Here is a 27,700-nt window from a genome sequence, read left to right as displayed (position 1 = left end):
GGTGCTGGGGATGGGCACTGGGGACTGCTTTGGGCTGGGGAGACTGAACTTCCTTCCAGGGGCTTCTCTGGGGCAGGGCTTGGATTTGGCCTGGAAACAGAGGGAAGGTTCCAGGAGGGTTTTGTTCCTGCCCAGAGCCGAGGCCTTTCCTGTTCCTCATCCTGCCCTGGCAGCGAGGGCTTGGGGAGCACCAGAAAGGGGCAGAGACGCAGCTGGGACAGTGACCTGACTTGACCCCAGGGCATTCCCAGACCATGTGGAAGAAGAATCAGTCTGGAAAGAGGGGGAAGAAGCAGAAAGGGGGGGATGCTGGCAGTGATGGCATTTGTGTCCCCAGGTCACCATTGCCTGGGCTGGAGCCCTGCTCACCTGGGCACGGATGAACACCCACCTGCCCGTGGGAAGCAGGGAATGAATTCCTGGTTCTGCTTCCTTGCACAGCTTTTCCTTCCCCCATGGACCTGTCTGAGTCTGAGCCCAGGAGTTTGGGCTCTTTGTCTCTTTCCCTGCCTGGATTCTCCCCCATGGGGTGCTCCCAGGAACTGGGCCTGAGGCCAGAGAAGGAGACAGGAGAGATGGAGCTGTGCACTGTGGCCATGGCAGCAAGCAGGGCACCCTCAGCCCATAAATAAAATCAGGCACAGAAACGGGCAGATGGGATTTTACACCCTTCCCTGCTGGTTGCATTTCCTGCAAGCTTTCTGCAGTGTTGCTGGCAATATTTTTGTACTTTTTCAGGTGATTTACACAGCACCTCACAGGACACACTCACAGGATCAGGAGAATGATGTGATATCCCATGGATTCATGTCCCTAGGAAATACCAAGGCTCTAGTTGATTAGTTACTGTTTGAGTCCAGAAGTGGGCAGTACAAACTTCCATTTTTCACTTTCAAGTGCTCATGGGGAAAGCACAGCAGATTCTTCCAGATCTCTGCACAATATTTGTTAGCTACGTACAATAACAAATCTCATTTACATCGCTGCTCAACAGCTCAACATAAGGAACCCAAACTACTGGCCTATCCCTAAGACTACACAAAAAGAAGAAAACAAATCTATTTTGCTTCCCACTTCACCTGCATTTGGGATTTTTGATTTTGCATTATATTTTAACATGTACTTGTAGTTTTCTTGTTATGTCTAGGCTCTGAAGTAGGGTTTGTCGCTGTTGTGAAACCAAGATTAATCAAGGATTAATACAGAAATAGATGTTCTAATCTATCCTTGGACTTCTGCTGGTCCCTAGGAAGGCTGGTGGGTGATTTCTGTCTGTGTTCAAATATTTAAAGCAATAACAAATAGTCCCATACTTGATATTTCAGATAAACAATTTAATGGCATCTTAACATTGTTTTCACAATCTTATAACGTGCATCTTTTACTCCTTATGAAGCTGAAATCTTTTTAAATACAAGCAATTCTACTGCAATTTTAGAAGTTTCAAAACCATTTTAACATACTGAAAACAAAACAGTCTCAAAAGACAGGTCTAACAGCCATTAAAATGCAGGAAAAAGCAAGAGGACTTCAGGTAAAAGAGCATACATTGAACAGCAACATTTCTTCCACTATGATTTATGTGTTAAGAAAAATGGAGTAAATTTAAAAGAACAGAAGTTCTTTAAAACCAGACTTTCTAATGCCAGAAACAGCTTTGAAACAACTTTCTATGCAGTTCTATTTATTTCAAAATTTAAAATTGGCCAATTTTTGTCCCAACATTTTGAAGCACAAGGGAGGAAAGGTGGAAAATGCTCTGCAGGGGTTGCAGTTATAGATCTATAAAGTTCATATGTGTGAAGGAATGAACACAGTATTGAACACACTGAGTATGACAGAAAAATGCAACAAAGCACTAACTCTGAGAGAAAAACAACCCTGCAAGCAATGCCAGGGCACTGGGTATTTCTGCATTTTAAGCAAAGAACTTTACAACATCTTTAATTTTCCTTTTCCTGTCCATTTTGGAGAGCGCAGCCCAGCCCGCCTCGCGCATTCTCCTCATGGTTTTGAGTTTCAGAGCAGAGCCTGGAGATTTCACACTGGATGGAGCTGGGGTCCAGGAAGGAAAATAAAGCCATCCTTTAGTTTCTGTAAACAATCTGATTAACTGCTTTCTTTAATCTTAGGAAAGGCTAACATACTTTTTTTGGTGCTGTGGAATGTAATTGTGAAGCTTGTGGATAATCTTTGTACAAATTTTTAAACATTTCTTCTTCCGAGACTATGCTCTAATAAATGAAAAAGTTACCTACTCACACTATATTAAAAACTACTTTTTCTTTCCCCCTATGGATATTAAACTATGAAAAATAAAAAACATTAAGATGTCATTATGAGGCAAAACAGTTCAATAAAAAGAATGTTAATTATGTACATACAATTCCAGAAAAAACCAATCAATTAAAAATATACACATAAATATTGGCTTGAATGTGGAAGCCCAAACTGTTTGTTTTCATTCTCAGACCCAGCAGTGAGCACAAAGAAGTGCTCAGCACATGATTTGCTCTCTGACTCTTACCAGGAGGTCAGTGTGCTCAGAGCTGTCTGACTGAGTGTCCAGCTGCACAAGCACTTTCTGCTTTTTCCTGCTGCTCTGCTCTGAAGGCAGGTTTGTGCTTCTTCCACTGTGCATCTTATCCATTGGAGGAGTCTTGATAGCATATGTCTGGGAAAGAAAACGTTTCTATTTTTAGATTTTATTTTATGGGGGAAGAATGGAATCTAAAGCCAAACTCAGGAGCCAGTTTACAGTCTGAGTGTCCAAGAATTCACCTGAGAGAAATGGTGGAACTCTTCTCTTTCCATCCAAACATGAAGCAATGACCCAAACAAAGTGGGGTGGGGTGGAAATAGCATTTTTTGTATTATTTTTGTTGCCAAATGAGGAGAATGAAGGGGAAGCTATGGAAGAGCTGAGTTTCATGGCACATTGTATTTCAGTTCTTCATGCTTATCTGCAGAAATTCAGGTTATTCTGAACTGTAGCCACTACATGTGGACCATATCAAACATCAAAGAAAATGGGAACAAACAAAACTGCAGGGAAAGGCTTTCAGAGAAAGATTGATAGCTATATCAAGATTGGTGTTACTTAAAATAGTCTTTTCACTAGAAGTTAAACTGAGAAGCATTGAATGGTCCAGTGCAGTCCTTTTTCAGACAGATAACATCAAAGTGGTGCTGGATTCCATTGCTCCAATATGAAACCCACAAGTGAACTCCTGACAGGGAAGAAGGGTAAGTTCTGCAGTCAGGACTACTTTGATACTTTGACCATTTTTACAGCTAGATCAGCTTTGTTCTCTTCCATAGAGGAAAAGTGCCTTTTCAAATGGACACTTTTAAGACTGAGTAAAACAATTCCAGAGATATAAAAAAATCAACAACGGAGCAAGAAAAATTACACAGTGGGAGCCCTTCCAGAAACTGCTGTCTAATATCTCCATGGAATGGTAGGACCCTTTAAAATCCCTTCTTATCCCAGGGGGAAAAAAAAATCATCTACAGAGAAGTAAGAAATACAGGCAGAAAAATGCAACAAGAAAAATTCACTGTTAGGAGCTACAAAACTTCAATGTTGGACTGCCCAAGGGGCTTCCTGCACTGAAGGAGATATTTTTTATTTTTATCTTTTTTATTTTAGGAATATAACTTGGAGACTTTCTATTTTTACATGAGTAGATTCACTGTATAGATCTATACAAGGTTTAGGAGTCCCAGGAACATAAATTTTTATTTTCTTTAAAAAGTTTGAAGTCAAAAGCATTCCAGTGTCTTTTGTTGAATGCAAATAAATTATCTTGGCACTTCAATTGATTCTACACATATGAACACTACCAAATTCTAAAAGCAATTAAAAAGTTGAAGTTACCTTGTGTTTCTTTTCACTTTCAGGAATCATACTGTGAGAGTGCTCTTTTACAAGATTCTCCTACAAAAGAGTTATGTGACAGCAAGGAAATATTTCTTTGAATTCAGTTGTTAAAAATCTTCTTGGTGTAATTACAGAGCACAGTCTATAATCACAGACTGTTACAAAGCTCACACAAAAATAGGACCAGGTTTAGCACAACCCCAGCATTCAAAAGTCACTGAAAAAACCCCTACAGTTTAGGGAACTTTTTTGCTTTAGCTAGTTAAAGTTAACTAAAATAAAGGAGAGTTTTGTTTTGTTGTTAATTTATATATAATCTATAATCACAGACTGTTACAAAGTTCACACAAATATATGACCAGGTTTAGCACAACCCCAGCATTCAAAAGTCCCTGTTTTTCTGTTCAGTTTCATTTCTTATCCAACTCCTCCCACAGCACAAGCCCAGGCCACACCTCTCACCCCCACTGCTCAGTGAATAAAAAACTCCACCTTCTCTTCAATTTCTGCTTTCAGTTGTTCCTTAAGGGAGGCCAGTTCACTTTTCAAACATGACAGCTCATTTTCCTACAAACCATTAAATAAAGGACAGGGTTAACTATGCACAGCCCAGAAAAAAGAAAACAGTCCCAAGTGAGACAGTAATTAACAGGGACACTCATTGGTACACAAGAGAATTCTATTTGCTTTTCAGCCCTATACTTGAAGCTTTGCTTTAGCTTGTTTAAAAAGACTGAAGCACTATAAGAAACAGGTACTTGATCAGAAATGTTCAAGGTAAGACCTTAAAACACTTGGGAGAACAGGGCTGAGAGGGCACAATCGAAATATTTAAAACAAAAGTTTCCTATTCCAAGTGGGAAGTCAGAGCATGACACACTATCTGCAAGAGCAGACACAAACACACTGCTACTCCAATTCATTTCTAGAAACATTTGGAGTTTTTAGTGCCCAGAATAAGATCTGCTGCAGCAGCTTGGGTGGGACTGCTACTGGTAAAAATTAAAACCACCCTGGAAAAGTTCCCAGAGAACTGTCTCTGGTGGGAAAGACCCCAGAGCACAGCAGGAAAAAGAAACTCTCTAAGCAACCTGAAAAAAGATTTTTAGAAGTCACAAACTGACTGAAGATCACATCTTTTGTCTCTCTGTGCTGTTGGGGGGCAAGAGGGAGGGATTGGGAAAAAAGGTGTTTTAAAGGTTTATTTTAATTCTCATTACCCATTTTTAATTCTATTAATAATAAAACTTTTGATGCTATTTAAGTTTGAATCTGCTTTACCCTCAAAGTGTTTTTCTCCTAATCCTTATCTCAACTTGAATTTTCCTTTCCCCTCCTCTGCTCAACTACAGCAGAGAAAAATGAGTGAATGTTTTTGTTGTGTGTGCCTGGCCCTTAGCCAGCATAAAACCACTACACAAGGACATCAGCCCCTTCACTGAGTTACTGAACATTGGAAAGTACTCCTTACCAGTGCTCTTGCTGATGAGAACTGCTTTTGCTGTTTCATTTTATAGACTTTTAACTCTGCATCTTTTTCTTCAACCATTTTATCATATTCATTCTGGGTTAAAAAAACCAAACCAACAGCAAACTCAAAATATGTGACTAAATGTTACAATTATAGAGTTATCCAGTCTTAAAACATCATTTTTTTCAAACCAGGCTCTTAAGATTCAGAAAGAAAAGATTCATTGATGCTTCTGCAGAAACTGTAAACCAGAAAATGCTCAATTCAAGTATTATTTTGTGGACTGGCAGAGAGTGCTTGATTTCTGTGCAGCAATATGTGCTCAGCACTAAGAGCCAGCTGTGCCATCTTTATTAATGTATCTGCTAAAGATATTGCAAAATAGAGGAATAGAAAGGAAAACTAAAATGTGTCAGGCTAAACTGCTGACAGTCACTAAGGCATCTCAGAGAAAGAGCCAAACTGATACTGAAAAATATTGCACTCAGATGGTATCAAAGGAAGCCTGAATTGAAAAAAATCTAAAAATCCCAGAAGTTTAGATGAATGGAATTTATCTGCCCATAGGAATCTTTTGAAAATCTTCAAATGAATTTGATTTTAGATGATGCAAAGTCCAGCATGTGTTCAGCTTCCTTTTCCCAGATTCAGGCCTGTTTCTGCTTTGGAAAGGTCATGAACGTGGTATCACAAGTTATAAACATGCTGTTAACATGGTATCACACACTGCAAACCACAGCAAGCAGGAAAATCTCTTCCCTTGTGCTTTTCCATCAGTGCCATCATCTCAGTTATCTTGTGCTGACATCTGGCATCAGTTTCTCTCTGTATCATTGCTGCTTCATCACAAAGCAACCTCATCTTTTCTACCTGTCAGTAATAAATTGCATTTCATTCATCAACATAACCATATATTTCTTTTAAATCTTAATTTCTTCTTTCCCCTGTGGGTGCAAAGTTTGCAGTCCCACTTGGGCTTTATTTGCTTTTCAGATCCCTTTCAAATCCCTCATCCTTTCTGCAGATTGTTAAAATGGGCAAGATCAAAGGTACAGCCATGGCAGGCAAGTTCACTTCAAACCAAAAGGCCATTTCAAGCACTCTGCCCTAACATTTCTTAGCATTGCCATCAAAAAAAAAGCGTGGGCAGAAAAATACTAACATGGGAGAAGTTATAATCTAATTTAACTATGCTGACTTTATACCAAGGGTGGAATTTCTTTGAACTATATCTTGAAAGCAAGAAGTTTTAATGGAGTTCTTATTTTCAAAGACATATTCAAATACGTCAGCCTAAGCACCTCATGTACTGAAGCTTTGCTCACAGGCATACACAAATTCCATTCATGTCTGAAATGGAAGAGCAAGGACTCTGGCCAATAAAGCTTCATAAAAACATTTTAAATTAAAAAATTAAATTGCAGTAAAAATTAACACCTCTCACCTCTTCACGAAGTTTATTTTCATTTCCTTTTCTTGTTTCTATGTCTTTTTGATAGGTGTCAACTGCTTCCTTATGTTGCTTGTTCATATTTTCCATCTCTATCTGCAATTTATTCACCTTTTGAGAATGCAGAATTGCTGCTGTTATTTGTTTAGGAATTACTGTGTTAATGATTTTTTCTTACCTCTTGTTTTTGAGCACAAACACACTGTTACTGTTCAGGTATATGATTAAAGTGTTTCCTATTTAAAAGTTCAGCTTTTTTTTAATAAAGAGTTGAACTTTGGCCTGAAGTGAGTTGGAAAATACTCAAAGAAAGAATGGCAACAGCCCAGTGGGGAAGACTGCCCTAAGCAGTCACCCTAAATGCTGTGAATGCCTCAGAAAAAAACAAATACAGATGGAGATTTGATTCCCTCTCTTGTAAATCTGTATCAGATTTTACCAGCTTTTATGGTACATTTTTCTCCCAGCTGTGCATCTTGATTACAGTTTTTCCTTTTAAGGTTATCATATGAATATCCTCAAAAAAGTCCACTTTTCTTCAAGTGCAGTACCCAAAGCTGGACACAATATTCCCATCAGAGGGATTGCCACTGCAGAACACATTTAAAGAACAGCCTTAAAAAAGTAATATATATATACATATATGTATATGTCTTTTAAATGCTTTTCTGTTACAATGAGGTTGCTGAACCCTGTTCAGTCCACTATCAATAAAAGGAAAAAAAAAAGGAACAGATTAGAAACATCATTAATTGCAATGTGAATCCATCTCTTAAATGTCCAACAGTCAGTGCCCAATGATTACAAATGGAAGCATCTTCTAAAAACTGTGAGCTCATTCCTGCAAAGTCTGTATCCCAGATCCCAAAGCAGCTCAGAACGTATTGAACAAGTATTATCATTACTTACAGTGGCACTTAAAAACACTCACCTCATCTTCTACAGGATGTTATTTAAACCTACCTTCCCTTCATAAGTATTGCTTTTCTTGCTTTCTGCAGTAAGTTTCTTTTTCAGCACCTTATTCTGGTGAAATAAAACAAAACAAGCACTGTACCTTAATAAGTAAATAGAATTATGTAATGGTTTAACTGCATCAAGAAATTCCAGCTTTCATCAGGCAAATAACTCTCTGTTGTGCAGCTCAGGTTCCAGAACAATTCTTCAAACAAATGAATGTTCAACTAACTTCTGTGATAATTACTGTTTCTTCATGACCTTAAGAAAGGCTCCTCCTGAGCAAGAGCAGGGAATAACAAATGAGGTGCAGAATGGGAATTACAACTAAGATGCTGCTGACAGAAGGTGTGAAGATGTCATGACAAAAAATACAAGTTCTTTATTTTTACAGTGAAGTTACTACAGTTTGTGCCAGTGCAGAATTATTTTCTACTAGTGGTAACTGAGATACTTATTACAAGTACAAAAATAACACTATGCAGTAAATGAAAAATGAAGTTTATTAAAGATATTATTTTTGTAATTGCTCTTTTCAAATTAAGGCGCATTTAACAAATCAAGTGATTCCTGAGATGACTCCCTAATTTGCTCAGGGTTAGGATAAGAAAGGAGAATTTTTAAATTACATAGGTGTATCTAAAGATATCACAGCAGACACAAACCTGCTGAAAAGGCAGCCCAAAATATAATGTGTTTATGTATTTGTGAAATTAAAATCTCTACCCACCTCCTGCTGCAACTCTTCAATGCATTTGGTTTTATTTTCCACCTGCTTCTTTAAATTGTTCATCTGAAAGAGAGATTTCAGACATTCATTAGTAAGTTCTACAAATGACTCCCTATGTGAGCAATTCCTGTAAATGTTCTCAAACCTGCACTTGCACCAGTCTGGTTTGTTCCAATGGGACTGCAACACCAGCTGACATGTTAGAATAATCAGAGTTTTAGCCATAAAGTACCACAAGATGTTAATTATAGCAGTGAACCAGTTCCTTAGTGGTTATGGAATTAAGAAAGAAGAAGAAAAATACCCCAATATCTTCACAATTTAAAAATACACTTGTAGGAAGTTCCCTACATCCATGAAAAAATGAATTGTCCCAATTATTTTCTAGAATTTTGGTTTTCCTTTCTTGAAATTTCATTTTCAGTACTCTTTACCTGAAATGACAATTGTAAATCTTTGACTGTTACAATGAAATTCTGAAATTTGCTAAAAACCCCAGGTTGCTTTGAACCAACAGAAAGAAAGTAAAAATGTTTGAATCTATTTAAGCTAAAACTCACACTACATATAAAAAGCTAATCCAGAGCCCATCCCTCACTGTGTGGGTATATGAAAAATCAGAAAAGCAGGTTCTCTGTTTGCCTGAAAAGAACCAAATCTTTAATATGAAACTTGCAGCAAAGAGTGAAGATCCCCGTGACTGTGCTTGTCTTTTGAAATACCAGGGCTCAGCATGGGCACACACAATGGCACAGCTGGCAGCAGCTGAGAGAGAAGAAACCTCTGGCAGAGATCACATCCCCCTGGCAGAGCTTTGCAGAAAAATCCCAACACAGATTTTACATTTAATGCTGTCCTACAGGTTCTGTAAGATATTTGCATGACACAGGACATACATTTTCTTCTCTTTCATCCAGGGTACTTCTCATCTCTTCACCTGTCTTTGCCATTTTCTCCTTCCAAGACTCCAGTTCATTTCTAAGTGCCAAATTAACAAGCATTAGTAAATATTTCCTTCTTGCCTTTAACTTATTTTCAGTACTTCTAAGAAACCCTTCTTTTATTTTCTAAAAAGAGCTGCTAATGTTGATGGGAACTTCATAAGCTGCTCAATGAAAATGTTCTTAAAATGCAGCAACATGCCCAGTAAGTCAATGTGTGAACTGTCCATACTTTTTTGAAGTAGGAAAAGATGTTCCAGCTAAGCCAAGGAAAATACATCCTCACCTGGACTATTGCAATGCAGCTGTGAAACATGGGAGCTGCCTGTCTATTGAACTGGTGATACAGAGAGTAACTCTTACCCAGTTTTGCCTTGTCACATTTAATCCATGACCTTCACCTTCCATTTTCATTGCCTTCTCACCTGAGGTGTCTAATGCACAACAAGACAGCTCCTACTATGTAATACAAAATGATGGCAAACACTGTTCCTGCAGCAATTGGTATTTCTAATCTGAGAAAATTTCTACTTGGCCAACTGTCGTAACGGCGGGAGAGATGCGACACACCATATGCGATGAATAGCAAATCTCTCCCGCCGTTACGACAAATGGTGACCCCGGACGTGTTCCTTCGGGACTAGCCACGGTCGGAGGCGTAAAAGTCAAGTGCAGGTCCTTTCGCGGCTGGGGACGGCAAAAAACACCGCTGAAAAAGGAAGGTGTTCGTGCCCCGGGTGACCTCAAAGGAGAGCCCGGCTGCTACGTGCTGCCGGACCTGAATAGAGCCGCAAGAAGCGCGCAATCGTCGTTGAAATGGATAAAGACAGGCAAGCAGCATATGATTTATTTACTGACTTTTTACGAGGGCGTCAGATTAGAGGGATAGATTTACAGAAAGAACTTCCTGGGTTGTTAGCTTATGGGTGTGCACAGGTGTTTTTTCGTAATCCGCATACAGTGCATGAGTTGTCGGAATGGCGTATATTCGGAGATAAGCTGTGGCGTGCAATCATAGATGAGGATAAGACCGCTAAAGAGTTGGGAAATTTATGGCGAGTCGTGCATGCTGAATTCTTGAAATACAAGGCAGAGGAAAGAGCTGCCCAGCAGACTAGCGTAGCCCGTGAAAGCAACAGGAGTTGCAGAGACTGGTTTGGGTCCCCGCCGATACAAGCTCCTGCTCTAAAAAGCAGCTCCCTGCAGCTATCGGCGTCTGCCGCGGGCAGCAGCCCCCCCGCGTGTATTCCAGCTGTGCCGTCCGCGCCGCCTGCCCCGGTGTTAAACCCTGCACCGCCTCCGCCTCCTCCCGCTCCGGACCCGCACCCTCTGCCGCTCTGCCGCAGCGCACAGCCCGCAGCCGCCCTGCCGGAGAGGCTCGTGCCGGCCCCGGCCCTGGGCGACTCAGCAGCTGCAGCGCGGCCGCCTCCCGCTCCGCAGCCGCCAGCACCGCTCCGCAGCCGCCCCGTCCCCGAGCCGAGGGGGGGACGGCAGGACGGGCCTCCCGCCCCCCGTGCGGAAGCGGGCTCCGGTGAGTCCGCCCGCCCCGCGGCTGCCCGGCGCAGTTCTGCTTCCCGGCCACCAGCTCTCCGCGCCCAGACACAGATAGCAGCTATCACCACTTCGGCTAAACCTGCCTTCAGCCCGCAACCGCCGAGAGCCTCAGAGTAGACCTAGCAACAGCAGCAGACAGTGACTTTGCTAAATATTCACCCACAAAAGTCCCAACGAGAGTAAAGAGACCACTCATTATTGATGGATTATCTGTGAGAGTTTTGCTTTTAAGACATTTCTCGGCTACAGTGTTGGGATTGTTTGTTTTATCTAGAATGATGGACGCTGGCTATCTAGGGGAGAGTTCTATTATGCTGTATATTCTTTTTCCACCTATGCGAATCGAACAATTAACTGTTAGATGAACCTTGACCTTTGTTAAAGGGAACTGATCCAGCACAGCCTGTTCGTATAACCCCTGAACGGGCTGAAACACTGCAGCAGATATTAGACCGTGTTACACAAGGCAGTGTTCAGAGACGTGATTTTGATCTCCCTGTACAGCTGACAGTTTGGTGTAGACAAAAATTTTTTACTGGGTGCACTTACTTAGCATAACAGAAAAACGGGGGAGATATAGGCCTTAGAATGGATATCTCCTCCACTTCAACAACATAAAACTCTTTTTCAGAAAATTGACATTTTAACTGATTTGCTCAAAAAGGGTCGTGATAGGACAGTGGAGTTAGATTTAATGCCCAAAAAAGATCACTAAAGTCCTTATCAGATGCTATAACTGCTTACACAGATGCAAGAAGAAAATCCAAACAACTGTTACTCCTTGTATACATTTATATGTTTAGAAAACTGGACTGGATGTCATGTAACATTTAGAATTATAATTTAACCTGAATGTTAGTTTGCACAAAAAAAAAAAAAAAAACTCCCTCCAAACAACAAAAACAACAAAACTCCTTCTCAAAACAGATACTAAAATATATAATAGACTTCCAACCATAATATTGATACTATTATTATTATTATTATTATTATTATTATTATTGTGGACAATTTTGATAAATAATTACCAAAAAGAATATATTCATCCCTACTGTTTAAACATCAATTGACTTTTAAAACATAAAGCATAAACACTGATGTTTGAGGCCTAGAAAACATTCATTCTATTGTTTGAATAATGATTTCAGTCTACAAGAAAACTGTTGCTTAGCTTTTCCTGTAACATCGAACAAAGAGTATTTTGTACTTAGTTGTTATCCTTTTTCTTTGTCCAAGTGAGAACACAATATGTCATTTAAAATATTCTCTCATTTAATTTACATTTTAATCTGAAAGAGAATATGAGTTTAAAAAATGATACCACAGCATTAACGTCCCTTTGTATTTAGAAACATATTTCTTGTACCTGTTCAATTTAAAGCAAACCTGCAATACTCTAAGCACCTGACTCAACTTGTAACTTCTCCATCACTTCTTATACTTTTTTCCCTCTGAAAATAACCAGTGTGAGCTGTAGCTTGTCTCTCATGTGTTAAGTTCTTCACTGGCTTTGCATAAGGAGATTCACAAGCACATGAGTTATTCTACACTGCTTATTTGTCTTAAATATCCGATCTAAAACACATCATCTGATTTGTATTTCTTAATATTTTATAGGTGAGTTAGTTCTGAGTTATTTTTCTCTGTTTCCTGTGTTTAACCAAGATGCTGAAGGACTTTGTTGATACGTCAGACTTCACTGAAACAAAGGCTTCACACAGATCAAGCATCTAAACTATTTGTTCATTTCAAAAGTGGTATTTTGGCTACAGTATATTTTTTCCACTTGTGTGGTATACATTTGCAGCTGACTGCCAGGACGATGTAAAGTTTTGGTCCCCAGCAGCCATAGTTGCAGCATCTTTCTTAACTCCAAGAGTATCAGCCGCAGATGCTCATGCTATTTTAAATAAGTTAGGATGTTGGCTTGCTAAACAAACAAATGCAACTTCTTTAGCAATTTCCAGTCTTTTGCTTGATGTAGATTCTATTCGCCATGCAACGCTTCAAAATAGAGCTGCAATTGATTTTCTCTTACTTGCACAAGGCCATGGTTGTGATGAATTTGAGGGCATGTGTTGCATGAATCTCTCTGATCATGCACGATCTGTACACTCACAGCTCTCTGAGTTACGGAGGTTAACTGGGAACTTACAGGTGGAATCAGGCCTTGGTATTGATGGATGGCTCAAATCTTTAAACTTAGGATCATGGTTACGTTCACTTATTAAGGTTAGCATTGTAGTAGCTATTGTAGTTTTGCTGTTAGTATTAGTCTTGCCTTGTTTTTGTATATGCTTACAGAATATGGTGAGAAAGATGATAACTACTGCATTTAATCAAACTATGCTTGTTCAACAGAAAAACAGGGGAGATGTAGAGAGCTTTTTGGATTATTGGTTAGCTGAGAAAGGACATTCCGATGTGATACCGATGGATAAGGGTAAGAGAAACAAGCTGGGAACTGAGCAACCGGTGCCTAATTACTGACGAAGGTTACAGTGACCTTCTCTAAAACGGGAAGACGGGGGAGAAAATTGCTTGCCAGAAAATGTAGTTATCCCAAGGTAGAGAAATTAGAAGAATGTACACATAGAAGCAAAATAATTGTTAAGAGATAGAAGTAGGTGTGTTTGATTATAGTGTGCTTTAACCAATAATGAGCTCAGATTTTGCAATATGCATAAGCTTCATTAACACTAATATAAAAATGTGTAAGCTTTCAATAAACTTCGAGATTTGCTATTCATCGCATATGGTGTGTCGCATCTCTCCCGCCGTTACGACAGCCAACAGCAATTCTGAATAGTTTCTGTTTAGCTATATAATCTAGAAAAACATTAATCAAAAAAATCCCAGAAAGCAGCATTTGAACACAACTAACTATTTGAGTCTACTTCCTTTCACAATATCAGTTATTAATATTTGTTTTTACTTGCCTTAGCTGGCTATTTGCCTCTTCTAGATTTTCAACTAACTGCTTTGTATTTTCTTCTTTTTTCTTACTACCCTAAATAAAGACCCATGTGTCAGCAAAGAAATAAAATTCAAAGTGACTTCTTAAAAAATTCAAAGACATCCAAAGCACACTGACCTGCCTTGCTCACAAGTGTAAATACACTTCCTTTCCAACTCAAACACAAAAAACAGCTCAGGTACTCTACAGACCCGAGTCATGTTGCAGCTCATCATCTAATTTGTAAAACTGAGTAATTTGTCAAATTGAGTATTGTCCTTTCATGAAACCTGGAAGTTTACAACTTGCCTCTTGTTGTTCTTGCAGTTTCTTGACTTCTGCAGCCACAGCATTTTTCTCTTGTGCTGTTTGTTCTTTCTCTAGTGAAAGCTTACTGAGATACACTGTTAGTTGTTCATTCCTTAACCTAATTTCAAACAAATGGCCAAGAGGAATAAGAAGATGCCTTTTGAAATCTCCTTTTAAATTAAACATACCCATTATCAAGTCTTATTCCATGCTGAAAGAAGTCCAGGCCTTTATCTACAAATATAAGCTTTGCAGCAGAGTCAGAGAGATGTCAAAAGGTGACAGAAGAAGGAAAGAAAATCAGAGTCAACTTTTATATAAATCTCATGGTTAGTGAAGATGATGTAGTTCAAAGCAAGATTAACCATGAATTCAGAAACTTTCTCTTCTTGTTAAATAAGTCAAAAAGATATGGAACAACTACATATGCCACAGAATACATACAAATAGAGAAAGTGGAATTTAGAAATGTAAGTCTAGAATTAATGGCATATATGTGGTTCAAAAGTTTGATTAGAAAACAATCGTAGTTCATTTCACTGTGGATTAAAGCAACTCCACCAAAACTAATTAAATATTATATTTTCAAAATGGTCATACGCCTCTTGTTCAAGATCTGTTTTCAGAGTCACAAGCTGCTTTAAATAATCTTGTTCCTTCTCAGCTGTACTTGTCAGCTGTGCTTTCAAATCCTGGAATTCTTTCTGCAAAATGAAAAGGAAGAGTTTTGAGTATCCATGTGCAAACTCCAACTGCTGGAGCTTATCAGACATGAACTAAGAGCACAAGGCTTTCAGAAGAACCCAACAACATCCATGGCATGGATTATCCAGGTTGGATCTTTCCAATCTCTGCTGGGATCTGGAAGTGCTGTGAGACAGTGAACTGTGACACCAGTGCTGTTCATGTCTGTCCCCTGCTGTGAGTTCAATTACCTGGGCTGCAAAATTAGGGTGGGACACTGCTCTGGGTGCTGTTTCTTATGCATAAACTTGTGTACAAGTCATGATCTGTAACTTCACTATTTCTAAAACGTTACTATTGCCCTACTTCAGACCTCTCTCATTTGGAGAGCATTTTCATTGCTCTCTCCACATTTTTCTCTCTCTGCATATTTTCTACAGTAGCCTCAAGACTCTTCTTCAATAAAAGTCCTCCAATTTGCCCATTTTAGAAAATGAGTGAAACTCAGTTCAGAACACTCAATGCACAGATTAGAACAACAAGCAAACACAGTGAAATGCACACCTGATTTCCCACTATCTTAACTTGAGTTGATATGGATTCTTGTTAGGCTTGTAAATCTAAAATCATAATGAAAAGAAACCTCTGTTCAGAGTGTATTTCATATAGCTGAGACTTCTGTGACAGAAAATGGGCCTGTGTCACAGTACAGCAGGGTTCACAGAGGCCAGAGCTAATTACCTGCCTGTAAGGAAGAACAAACGGGAAAACTTTATATCCACAGGGAGTGGCATTTGAATGGGCATGAACAAAGAAGGAAATAACCAAAAACCTTGAGAAGGAAAACCAAAAACATGGGAGACAAGAAAAACCAAAAGCACAGGAGACAAGAAAAACAGTGGCAATAAAAAAGTTCTTCAAAGAGAACACTGAAATTGTGTGTGAGAAAGTTTAGTAGAAATGTTAAGGTAGACTAGATGGTGTTTATTTATGACATTTAAGATCCTTACAAAGCAAGAGGAATTTCATATGAAGAGCAAATGCCATGAGATTAATAAAATGAATATTTACCAGAGTTTCTGACAGCTCTTCAAGTTGCACTTCTTTATCACATTTTACTTTAGTCATCTCTTCTACAGCACATGGAATGTAAAATTAATGGAACAGAAATGATTTTTCAGATTTAGCAGGCAGTATAAAACATTTACCCCTTTGCAATACCCAGTTCTCAAAACTTGTTGGATTAAGTTAAGAAACTGAAAAGCTAATTTATGACTTAATCTAAATGTAGACTTGAAAAATGATTCAGACATTAGCAAATCTCTATCTGAAGAGAAACTAAATATTTATCTTAAATAAAGTGTAGAGCCTTTGTATGTTTTCCACAATTATAGCTTCAAATAAACCATGGACTGTTAGACTAGAGTATTCTGCAAGTATTGATGCACCTGCATTGTTCCAGAAAAAAATCTGAACTGCTGAAGGTACCACATGGATATGCTGAGAAAGGAAACCAGTTGTTACTGACTTCCAAATGGTTTCTATGTGCACATTGACAGTGCTGGTATTTTTTGCAAGTTCTCAGCAGCAAGGCAGAGCTCTTACTCTGGGGACTAAAGAGCACATCCCTAGAAAGCACAGGATATCACATTTATGATATTTAAAGACAACCCCTGCCAGCATCATCCCACTTCCAGCACGGGCAGGGTCCCAGAAACCTCAATGGGAGGGTTTTATCTCTGCTGCAGAAGTCACTCCTGGCACCTGCAGTGCTGCTGCTCTTAGCTGGAAACCAAAATTACCTCCAGAAGAATTCATGCAGGAATGGTCTCACTATTGGAGCTCTGCACAGCACTGCCCTTTGGCTGCTGCCAGCACCAATGACCCCCAAAGAAAAGGGATCAGCTGAGTCAAAATAAATTCAGGCATTCCTGATAGGTACAGGTACTGTAAAATCATTTCTCCACCTACTAGAGACAGTCCATTTCCAGACAACAGCAGAAAACATTTTTATTACTGCCTGGCTCATTTTCTGCCTTTCTACAAGCCTTACCCAGTTCAGCAGATTTCTTTTGGAGCTCCAAGGTAAGCAGCTTTGAATCATCTTCATATTTCTTTAATCTAAGAAAATTTTAAATTAAAAACCCCAAATGTAGGGTACAAAGCACTCACTGCATTTGAAACTTCAAGGACAATAAGACAAAGTCTTAGCACAAGCACTTTAAGAACATTTACCTTTCAACAGGCAGATGATGAATCTGCCTGCAGCACATATCAAATTACACTTTTACAACCTCAGAACAGCAGACATAAAAGTAAACAAATCTATACCTACAGAAATCTCTATTTCTTAAAGACAGAATTATGAAAGTTGGAGGGGGCAAAAATTTACTTTTTATAGACCAGTATCAACTATCACCAACAAAAAAATTTACATTCAATTCTCTGCATTTAGACCACTGTGTGGAAAAAACCTCCAAATTTCAGCTTCATTTCCAATTGTTCTTGATTTTGTCATAGACTGCAACCTGTAAGATCACTCTTGGAATTGAAACTCATTAATTTACCTATTTTGCTCTTCTTGCAGCAAGCTTTTCAAATTGGCAACAGAAGTCTCCAACTCCTCTGTCAGGGCTGCAAGCAAAGCCTTCATTTTTTTACATTCTTCCTCCTGCTCTTCCTTTTCTCCAGTAACCTGAATTAATGTTTTCACTCTAGTCTGGAGCTCAGTTTCCAAGTTCTTTTGAGTAACCTTCAAGACATGATATCATTTCTAAACATGTTTTGCAACAAACAGCTACAGCTGTTTCATGTCTAAAGTATCCATAATTATTTATGCAAATACTCCTCTAGTCTATTTCTACTGTAAAACTATAAGCAAGGGGTACCTCTGCCTTTTGCAATGACATTTTAGCCTCTTCCAGCTCTGCCCTCAAATGTTCTTTACTGACCTGGGTTCCGTTAACATTTCTTCATGATGCACTAAACAAAAAAAGATGTTAATATTTTTAAAAATAGGATATTTACTAAAAAGTACTGCTAAAAATGGAAAATTACATACATTTAAAGAATTTAACAAAGACCAATGCTACTGACATCATATACTATAAAATAATAGATAAAATTTGAATATAGATGGCTTAAAAATATTGAAAATCAAGTTCTGAAAAGTAAGTTTCCTCAGTGACATCTGCCTGACTGTAAATTTGCAAAACTGAAGCAACATATTTTCCCCTTGCAATCTTCCAAAGCTCTCAGTGCTTGACTCACCCTAAAAACGACCCTGCCAGTCCTGCTCCCACAGGAGCAGCTCCTGTTCCAAACAAAAATAAGGCCTTCAAGGCCCCAAAATTCTGCCAACCAGCAACAGAATAAAACCATCATGACCCTGTTTCCTATGCTTCTATAAACAATTACATATCATAAATAAACAATCATAAACAATTACATTTAAATTCTATAAACAATTACATTTAAACACAGCAGGCAGAACTCTTACATTTTGCTTCCATTAAGTCAGCAATCTTATTTTGTGACGTCTGCAGCTGAGCCTTGATGTCTTTTATGACATCATCTTTTTCATCTCTCTCTATGGTGAGAGCTGAAATCTAGAAAAATGCAAGAAATATCATCATGAAGTCTGGAAAAGGGACAGATGTTAATTCTCATTTGTACCCCAGGTATGATAAGCAGACATTTTGCTGTCATTCAAGATAAATAGATAGATAGATAGATAAATAGATAGATAGATAGACAGACAGACAGACAGACAGAAAATATTTGGCTAGATATAATCTTAGCCAAATATTGATCAAGTCACATTACTCTAAAGAAAAAAGTTCTCCAATTCAAAATCAAACCATAAATTCCAGTAGACTAAAGGTACTGAAAGATCACTAAACTTAGCAGAATTTGACTTAAATGCAGCTTCAGGTGTTATTTTGTCTTTTTTACTAATACCCAGAAACACTCCTTGGCTCTTGCATTGCCCCTTTAGTCACAAACAAAGCTCTACATATGAGATGGTAAAATGAGCAAACCTGCTTTTCCTTTTGACTGACTTCCAGTTTGCATTCTTTTTCAAACTTGTCCACTTTTTCTGCTTCTTCTTTTACTTTTGAGATACAGTAACATCCACAGTTAACATTCTAGCTGAAATGTACTCCAAGTTCAATACAACTTCCACTTTAAGATTGCTTGGAATTGTACAGCTGTACCTTTTGTTTCCCAAGAGTAATTGTTGAGGCAATGTTTGATTTTATAATCAAAATACAAACAGAAAAGAGCATGTGAAAATGAAACAGGAACATACCAGGCTATACATACAGAGAGAGAGCATTTAGCTAAAGTTTCTGTAGCTATACACTAGTGCATTATCATCTAAATAAACCAACTATGTGAAATAAGTATTGATCTCTAGACTGTACTTCACAGACAAAACTTCAATGTTGAGTGACAGTTTGAAAAATAAAGTTCCCAATTTGGCCCAGTGGAACAGCAACAGAAGGGGCCAGGCAGTGAACAAAGGCTGCATGAATAAAAGAAGGGTCCCAGTCTCTCAGGGTGACCTGCTCACCATTCCAGCCCTTCACATCTGTCTGCCCTGACCCTGCATGTGGAACACAAGCTATGAAGTACAAAATTGAGCCAGCTGCATAAACACAATAAACTGAATTCTCACATTTGAAACTCATTTCCGATCTGTCGTTCTCTGCTTGCACACGAAGCTCTTCAAATGCCGCTGTCATTCTCTAAAAAAACAAAATTTAATATCTGAAGTTCAATACTGGAAACCCTGGAACTTCTCCAGGGGCTGCTGCCCACCTCAGCCATTCTGAGGAACCAGCAGGTGGGTGAAACAGAGCCCAAAAAGAAGCCAGAAGTTGTGGCAGTGACCCAGCACTAAGCACCCATCCCACAGATCACAGGGATCCACATCCCACACACTGCTGCACTTTCTCCATTGAATGTGTTTTATGGAACACAAAAATCATTCTTGAAAAGGGATTGAAAACCCAACTTCCTGCATCACACACGACATGATACCCACACATGATGGATACAAACAGTATCCCAACATAAACATGGAACTCAGCTCAGCTCACATAACTCACATTCCTTTCATCAAGCCTGGTCACTTACTTCTATGTTGCTATGAAGTTCCTCATACAATTGTATTGTTTCTGCCTTTTCCTGTTCATCTATCAAAGCAAGAACATATGAGAAAGTTTTTCTTTTGAACAAGAATGCCAGCTGTCCAAGTCATTATACTTAATCAGCAAAATGAATTAAAAAAGGAATTACCAGCTCCATTCTTATTAAATAAGTCCTTATGAAACATGGTGCCAAAAGTTACAGAATTTAGGGAAAATGTGCATTTCATTGAAACATTAAGCAAGCTCAGCTTTTAAATTTCCTTCCTAAGAAACTTTTTTCTGTGAAAAGTGTAATTCTGGATCAGTTGATGTGACCATATTAATTCTTATAGTATTAATGCTGTTGAATAATAATGTATCAACACTGTCAGTATTTATAAACTGTAATCTAGGGTTTACCACTGATTTTCTTCCTATCAGCAGATACCTATAACCACACAGCTGTCATTAGAAAATTGCAACACTCCATGTCCATATTTTCCTTCTTTCACTTTTGTAATTGATACTATTTTTCCCCAAGAAAACAATTAAAAAGAGAACAGTAAAAGAAACAGCTATCAAAAAAGAACAGTCCATCTATATACAAGTGTTTCTAGAATTAAGGCTAAAAAGAAATCGACACTTCTTAAGTATCCACGATCAAGTTAGTAAAATTCTAATGATTAGAATAACAATTCTAAATTGCATATAAAGTAGAACTTCCAATCAAGAACATCTTTTAAAACCTCAAGAATTTAAATTTCATTAAGTTATCCAACTGTCTTGGCTTGTTCAGTTTCATGAGAAGAATTCCAGTTACTCATTATACCTTGGGGTTAAGACCTTTTCTCCCCATAAATGTGTGATGGCTGAAAACAGGAAATGTCAGCTCTGGAAATTTGTTAGAGAGTGCTGGGAATTTAGAGTAGATTCTATTGCCTAAAAACAGGCATGAAGGGTCACTTCTTCTGTCTTAATATATTCCCAGTGTGTGGATGGCCCTCCAAACCTTCAATGGGCTGAGCAGCCTTGAGGAGCCCTGCCCTGCTCTGGAGCGGCTGCCAGGGCCAGTCAGGGCTGTGGGCACTGCCTCAACCCTGGGTCACTGTTTGGGCACCCAAAGAGCTCCCAGGCTGGCACCTTTCAGCAAACAATTTCACTGGCTTCAAAAGCCCTCTGCATTCAGCATTACACACCAAAAGTCTGTTAGACCTGGGGCTTCACTTCCAATTTTGTGAGCCACTAAAAATTCACTTTTCACTCTGAGAGCCACATCCAGTCGATCCCAACTGGAGAACTCTGAACAGCACGAGAAATTTCTTCTTCTTTCTTCTGTTTGTGAATTTAGAGCAAGCTAGAAGTACATTTACTCTGATCAATAAAAGCTAAAAAAGCATTTACGTTTGCTGGTCTTCTCTGTGAAGCGAGTGCAGGTTTCCTTGAGCACATTACACAGATGCCTCGAAGCAGCAGCTCTAAAGGAGGGAAAAAATATCCTGTTTGCACAGGAGTGCACAGTACTTTGTGTACCTAAGGAGTAACAATGGAAATGACCTTCAAAATTTAACAGCTACATAAAACTGCCCACATGGAAACTGATTCTTTCCACCACAAGAATATATACTTGGTTCTATTACTTACTCTTTCAAGAGATCTTTATTTTCACATATCTCATCTTCCAGTTTCAAATGGAGTTTTTCATTTTCAAACTAATTTCATAGGGAACAAATGCAAAAAGACACTGTTATTGAAAAATAGATTAGAAATGCACTTTGACTTCTCAAATCCCTCATGAAAAAGTAATTTGGGACATCAGTAGACAGAAGTCTGTTTTATCTGCTATTACATGCTGGGTCATCTTTTGCATGAAAGATGCAATAATTAATGAACAATAATTTAGCAGCAAATGAGGCACTTACAGGTATATTCTTCAGACAAACACTCACACGGGACAGGTGCCTGCAACTTCTCAAAATAATCATTTTCTCAAGGCACAAACCAAACTGCAACAGTCTTTAAGATTTAATTGTATCAATAATAGTGTCATACTGAATCAGGAAGCACTTAACTTTGTTTATTGAATGTATACTATACAATACTGGCCTGCAGTTCTTGAATGGCTTTATTCTGTGCTTCAATAGTCTTTTTATTTTCCTGGAGCTTTCTTTCTTTCTGGTTTAATTCAGTTTCCACAGTCAGTTTCCACTGCTTGATCTTCTCAGCCTCTTTGTAGAGTTTTGAGAACAATTCATTCATTGTTTCTGTATTCTATTGAAACAGGTTCCACAATTTAATCTCAAATACTATCTAATTAATAGTACATAATATCTAATTCATACTGTTGGAGATAATGTATTTATCTCTTAGAAACATCACAAGCGTAATATTTTTCTACAGATGGTGATAGAAGTTGATATATGATCAGGAGCCCAAGTTTATGCACAGGATGCACAAATCTTTGTGCATCCTCTATGTATGTATCAAAAGGCTTTACAGAGCAGACAGGAGAAACAAATACAATGAAATATCCCAAACCCCCTTCAGACATCACCAAATAGATGGGCTTAAAGACATGGATAACTGCAGTCCACCAAAATCAATAAAAGTTTTGTCAGAATTATCAGTGAAGCCAAAATTCCTTCTAGCAGGTTCTTCACACCATTTCTGTCCTCTCCTTCTGACAGACACTGCTGAGTTAAGTAAAAGCAGCTTCAGAGACTTTGCCCAAGAGTACCTGTGATCTTGCCATGAACACACACAGAATCACAGAGTCACAGAATAATGAGGTTGGAAGAGACCTCTCAGATCATCGAGTCCAACCTCTGCCCCAACACCTCGGCTATAGCACCAAGTGCCATGTCCAGTCTTTTTATAAACACATCCAGAGATGGTGATTCTACCACCTCCCTGGGAAGAGCATTCCAGTGCTTCATTCTTCTTTTGGTGAAAAATTTCCTCCAAATATCCAACCTATCCCTTCCCTGCTGTAGCCTGAGACTGTGTCCTCTGGTTCTGTCAGTGCTGCCCGGTGGAAGAGACCGACCCCACCTGGCTACAACCTCCCTTCAGGCAGTTGGAGAGAGCAATAAGGTCACCCCTAAGCCTCCTCTTCTCCAGGCTAAACAAGCCCAGCTCCTTCCAACGTTCCTCACAGGGCTTGTGCTCCAAACCCCTCAGCAGCCTTGTTGCCCTCCTCTGGATGTGCTCAAGCACCTCAACATCCTTCCTAAACTGAGGGCCCAGAACTGGACCCAGCACTCAAGGTGCAGCCTCACCAGTGCCCAGCACAGGGGCAGAATGACCTCCCTGCTCCTGCTGCCCACACCATTCCTGATGCAGGCCAGGAGCCATTGGCCTTCTTGGCCACCAGGGCACATTGCTGGCTCATATTCAACCGGCTGTCAGCAGCACCCCCAGGGCCCTTTCTGCCTCAACACTGTCCAGCCACACTGTCCCCAGCTTGGAACGTTGTGGGGGATTTCTGTGGCCAAAATGTGGAACTCAGCACTTGGACTTATTGAACTTCATGCTGCTGCACTCTGCCCATCCATCCAACTGATCTAAGTCTCTCTGCAGAGCCTTCCTTCCTTCCTTCCTTCCTTCCTTCCTTCCTTCCTTCCTTCCTTCCTTCCTTCCTTCCTTCCTTCCTTCCTTCCTTCCTTCCTTCCTTCCTTCCTTCCTTCCTTCCTTCCTTCCTTCCTTCCTTCCTTCCTTCCTTCCTTCCTTCCTTCCTTCCTTCCTTCCTTCCTTCCTTCCTTCCTTCCTTCCTTCCTTCCTTCCTTCCTTCCTTCCTTCCTTCCTTCCTTCCTTCCTTCCTTCCTTCCTTCCTTCCTTCCTTCCTTCCTTCCTTCCTTCCTTCCTTCCTTCCTTCCTTCCTTCCTTCCTTCCTTCCTTCCTTCCTTCCTTCCTTCCTTCCTTCCTTCCTTCCTTCCTTCCTTCCTTCCTTCCTTCCTTCCTTCCTTCCTTCCTTCCTTCCTTCCTTCCTTCCTTCCTTCCTTCCTTCCTTCCTTCCTTCCTTCCTTCCTTCCTTCCTTCCTTCCTTCCTTCCTTCCTTCCTTCCTATAGATCAACACAAGCTCCCAGCTTAGCGTCCTCTGCAAATTTACTCATGAAGGACTCGATGCCCTCATCCCCGTCGTCTATAAAAACATTGAACAGAACTGGTCCCAGTACAGAGCCCTGAGGGACAGCACTGGTGCCTGGCTGCCAGCTGCATGCAGCACCATTCACCATCACTCTCTGGCCCGGCCATGCAGCCAGTTCTGAGCCCAGCACAGAGTGCTCCTGTCCAAGCCATGGGCTGCAGCTTCTCCAGGAGTGTGCTGGGGGAGACAGTGCCAAAGGCCCTGCTGGAGTCCAGATACACAACATCCACAGCCTTTCCTGCATGCACCAGGCGGTCACCTGGTCACAGAAGGAGACCAGGTTGGTCAGACATGCCCTACCCTTCGTAGAGCCACGCTGGCTGGGTCTGATAGCCTGGCCATCCTGTGAGTGCTGTGGGATAGCACTCAGTATGAACTGCTCCATTATCTCACCTGCTGGCACTGAGGCCAGGCTAACTGGCCTGTGATTACCAGGATCCTCCTTCCTACCTTTTTTGTAAATGGGTGTCACACTGGCCAGTGTCCAATCATCTGGAACCTCAGCAGTGAGCCACAACTCTTGATAAATGATGGAGAGAGGCTTGGCAAGCTCATCTGCCAGCTCCCTCCTCACCCTGGCATGGATCCCATCTGGACCCAGGGATTTACAAATATCCAAGTGTCCCAGCAGTTCTCTGCTCACACACAGAGCAGGAAGGAAAACCACCACCCTTGTGCCCTTAGAACACCTTGAAAGTGTCCTACAAGCAGTGCTGGGCCAGTGGTCGAGGCAGGGAGAGCAACACACGAGCCCAAAGGGCCCTTTGGTTCACTTACAACACCCCCAAACACCATCCTTGTTTTGGCTGCATCACAGTTTTGTTACAGTCCTGATGGCGCTTTAATAGCTTAGGATTAAAAAAGTCTAAAAAGTTGTCAGGGATATGAAAATCAGCAGGGAGAGTGCTAGAAATGTGTTTTATTTTGTGGTAGCAAAGAGTGTTTTGTAGCTGCAAAGTACAGAAGCTATTGCAAAAAAAAATGAGCTGGACTGAGTTGTGCTAAAGCAGAGATCTGCTGGTAAAGACACTGTCAAAAGAATCCAGTGCTTGAGGAAACCACTGAATTCATTGTTTTACAGATAAAACAAAGCCAGACAAGGCTGGAAACCACTGAATTCATTGTTTTACAGATAAAACAAAGCCAGACAAGGCAATGGGGATAATCTACTTCAGATTTCCAAAGAATACTCTGACTTCAACCCTTCTGCCCCTCAACAGAATATTCAGAACCAGTTCCACAAGGATACTCAAGTGTTTAAATCTTACTCTAATTAAAGCTCATGGACTTCACAGGCACTTCAAACAAAGAAAGAACAACAGCAATATTGCAGTCACCTTAATTTTTAAAGATTTGTTTCCAGGCATGTTCACTAAATCACAAATATCTCCTCTAAGTGATTCAGCTTTAAACAGGAGACAGAAAACATTATTCCCGTTTGACTACTTCCTTTAGCCCTGAAATATCTACTGAATTATGCTTTAGGCACTGTTTGGGAACAAATTCAAAAGACCCCAAGGAATTAGATGTGCAGAGTTGATACTTAGCTGACCTCTTCATCTACTTCAGAGCAAAGTTTCACTTGCTGTGAAATTGTATCTGAAACATGAAGAGATTTTGGTCAATGTCTTTCTAAAAAAAGTAACAGTGAAACTGTATTTAACAGTTACAGATATGAAACTGTGAGACTACTCATGAAAATTAAACCTTGACAAGATATAAAAATCTAAAGAAGGTGCATGGCAAATATTCCAATCGTACCTGAATCAGTGATTTCGCCACGGTTCGACACATCAAATGGCAGCTTAAAGTCATCATCTGAGCATCTGTTCAAACCCTGCACAAATTTAAACATTAGTTCCTTATGGGTAGATTTGTAAAGAAGAATTATAAAATCCATAAAAAATCCCTCCAGATGATGTGAAAATAGAATTGGTCATTAATAAAACAGCTGCCTACAAATTTCAAAGCCCAAGGTACTGGTAATGGCTTTGGAACTCACTTCTTCCTGCCCAGTGGTTGATCAAACTGTTGGTGTCCTGCAGTTTGATTTATAGACTGTGGCCAAAGGGGAGCTTTCAATGCAGGGAACTCAGCAGCTCCTGCCTGGCTGGGCCCTGGTGCATGGCAAAGGACTCAAGGAGACAAATTACTTTTTTGAAGACCAGTAGTTGATATTTCTTTCTTGCTTTGCTTCCAAGGGCACTTCTAAACTATATCTGATTATGTTTCAGCATGAAAATACCCTTTTACAAGGTTTTTAAGTCACAGAGGTTCATCCTGTAAACAGCTAACTCATCTGCTGTCAGAATGTCCCATTTGAATCTCAACATATTTCATAAGGACCTTCAACATGAAAAAATAACTTGTTGAATTCCCATAACTCAGTGTGGGGACAGAACATTTTCACTGCACACCTGATCTGGTGAGACCAAGACACCAACACCAGTGCGAGCATCTGAGTGGGGCCTGTGGGAATCCATCAAATCAGAGGGGTTTGGGAAAGCTGCAAAAGGCAGCCTCAGAGACAGCAGAACTGTGATTAGAGCCAAGCAGTAGCCATGAGATAGGTCAGCAGAAAAATTATTTAAAAAGTAGAAAAGTAAGGGCAAATAGAACAATGGTCTGTGTATTAACGCTTGTCTAGAATAACTCCCTAAGTTACAGAAGTTTATCTAGCGAGATATTAGGAAGTTCTAAGCTTAATAATGGAGCTCCGTGCATTGTGTTTTAAGGCTTACAAGCAGCAGGTATTGTATTCAAAAAAGGCAAGCATTGTTTGAACCAAAGGTACCTGTGCTTACAGTGGTTGGATAGAACTACTGTCAATATGCTTTTGCTTTGTGTGATTGGTCAAAAAACTTTGAAAGTAAGTTGTAACATTAAGTTCTTGGTCTGCTGCCTGGGATGTGAGCTGCTGGCATCTTCCCATTGTCATCACCATGTAATGAGACTGATGCTGGAAAAGAAAACAGCTCAAGGCAGTTCCTCAGCAGTCCCGTCCCGTTTGTGATTTGTACACAGAGCCCGGCCGGCGATAGAGCCCTGCTCGCTCTCTGGGCTGAATTACCCACATCAAACGCGGACTTACAGCACAGAGCGGATGCTCGAGAAGATGATTCCCTTCAGTTTTGATGGAAAACAACAACAGAAGTCTTTGAAATTCAAACCGAAGATGTCTGTGCATATGCCAGAAACGAGTAGGCAGGAGCCGTCCCGGCCCATGCAGGGGCAGGTGTGTGTGTGCTCCAGCCCGGGGCTGTGCCGGGGCAAGGGGCAGGTGTGTGTGTGCTCCAGGCCGGGGCTCTGCCGGGCACTCCCCGGGCCCAGCACTGTCCCCCCCGCGGCCGAGCGCTCACCTGGGATCTGCCCGCAGACACCTGCCCAGCGCTCAGGCGCGGCGGCATGAACAATTTAAAGCGGTTTTCCTTCTCCATGGCTCCGATAAAAGGGCGGGCGGAGCGGCCCCAGCTCCCGGCGGCCGC

At 40.2% G+C, this 27,700-nt stretch overlaps 1 pseudogene; it reads right to left on the bottom strand.

Annotated features, from left to right (window-relative positions):
• Window positions 1-1,350: 1,350 nt before the first annotated feature.
• On the bottom strand, window positions 1,351-27,700 carry LOC143696388 (synaptonemal complex protein 1-like; annotated as a pseudogene).

This window comes from Agelaius phoeniceus, chromosome 34, assembly GCF_051311805.1.
Source record: "Agelaius phoeniceus isolate bAgePho1 chromosome 34, bAgePho1.hap1, whole genome shotgun sequence".
Lineage (NCBI taxonomy): Eukaryota > Metazoa > Chordata > Aves > Passeriformes > Icteridae > Agelaius > Agelaius phoeniceus.
The sequence above is the reverse complement of the archived record's forward strand: the minus strand, read 5'-3'. Positions and strand labels throughout refer to the sequence as shown.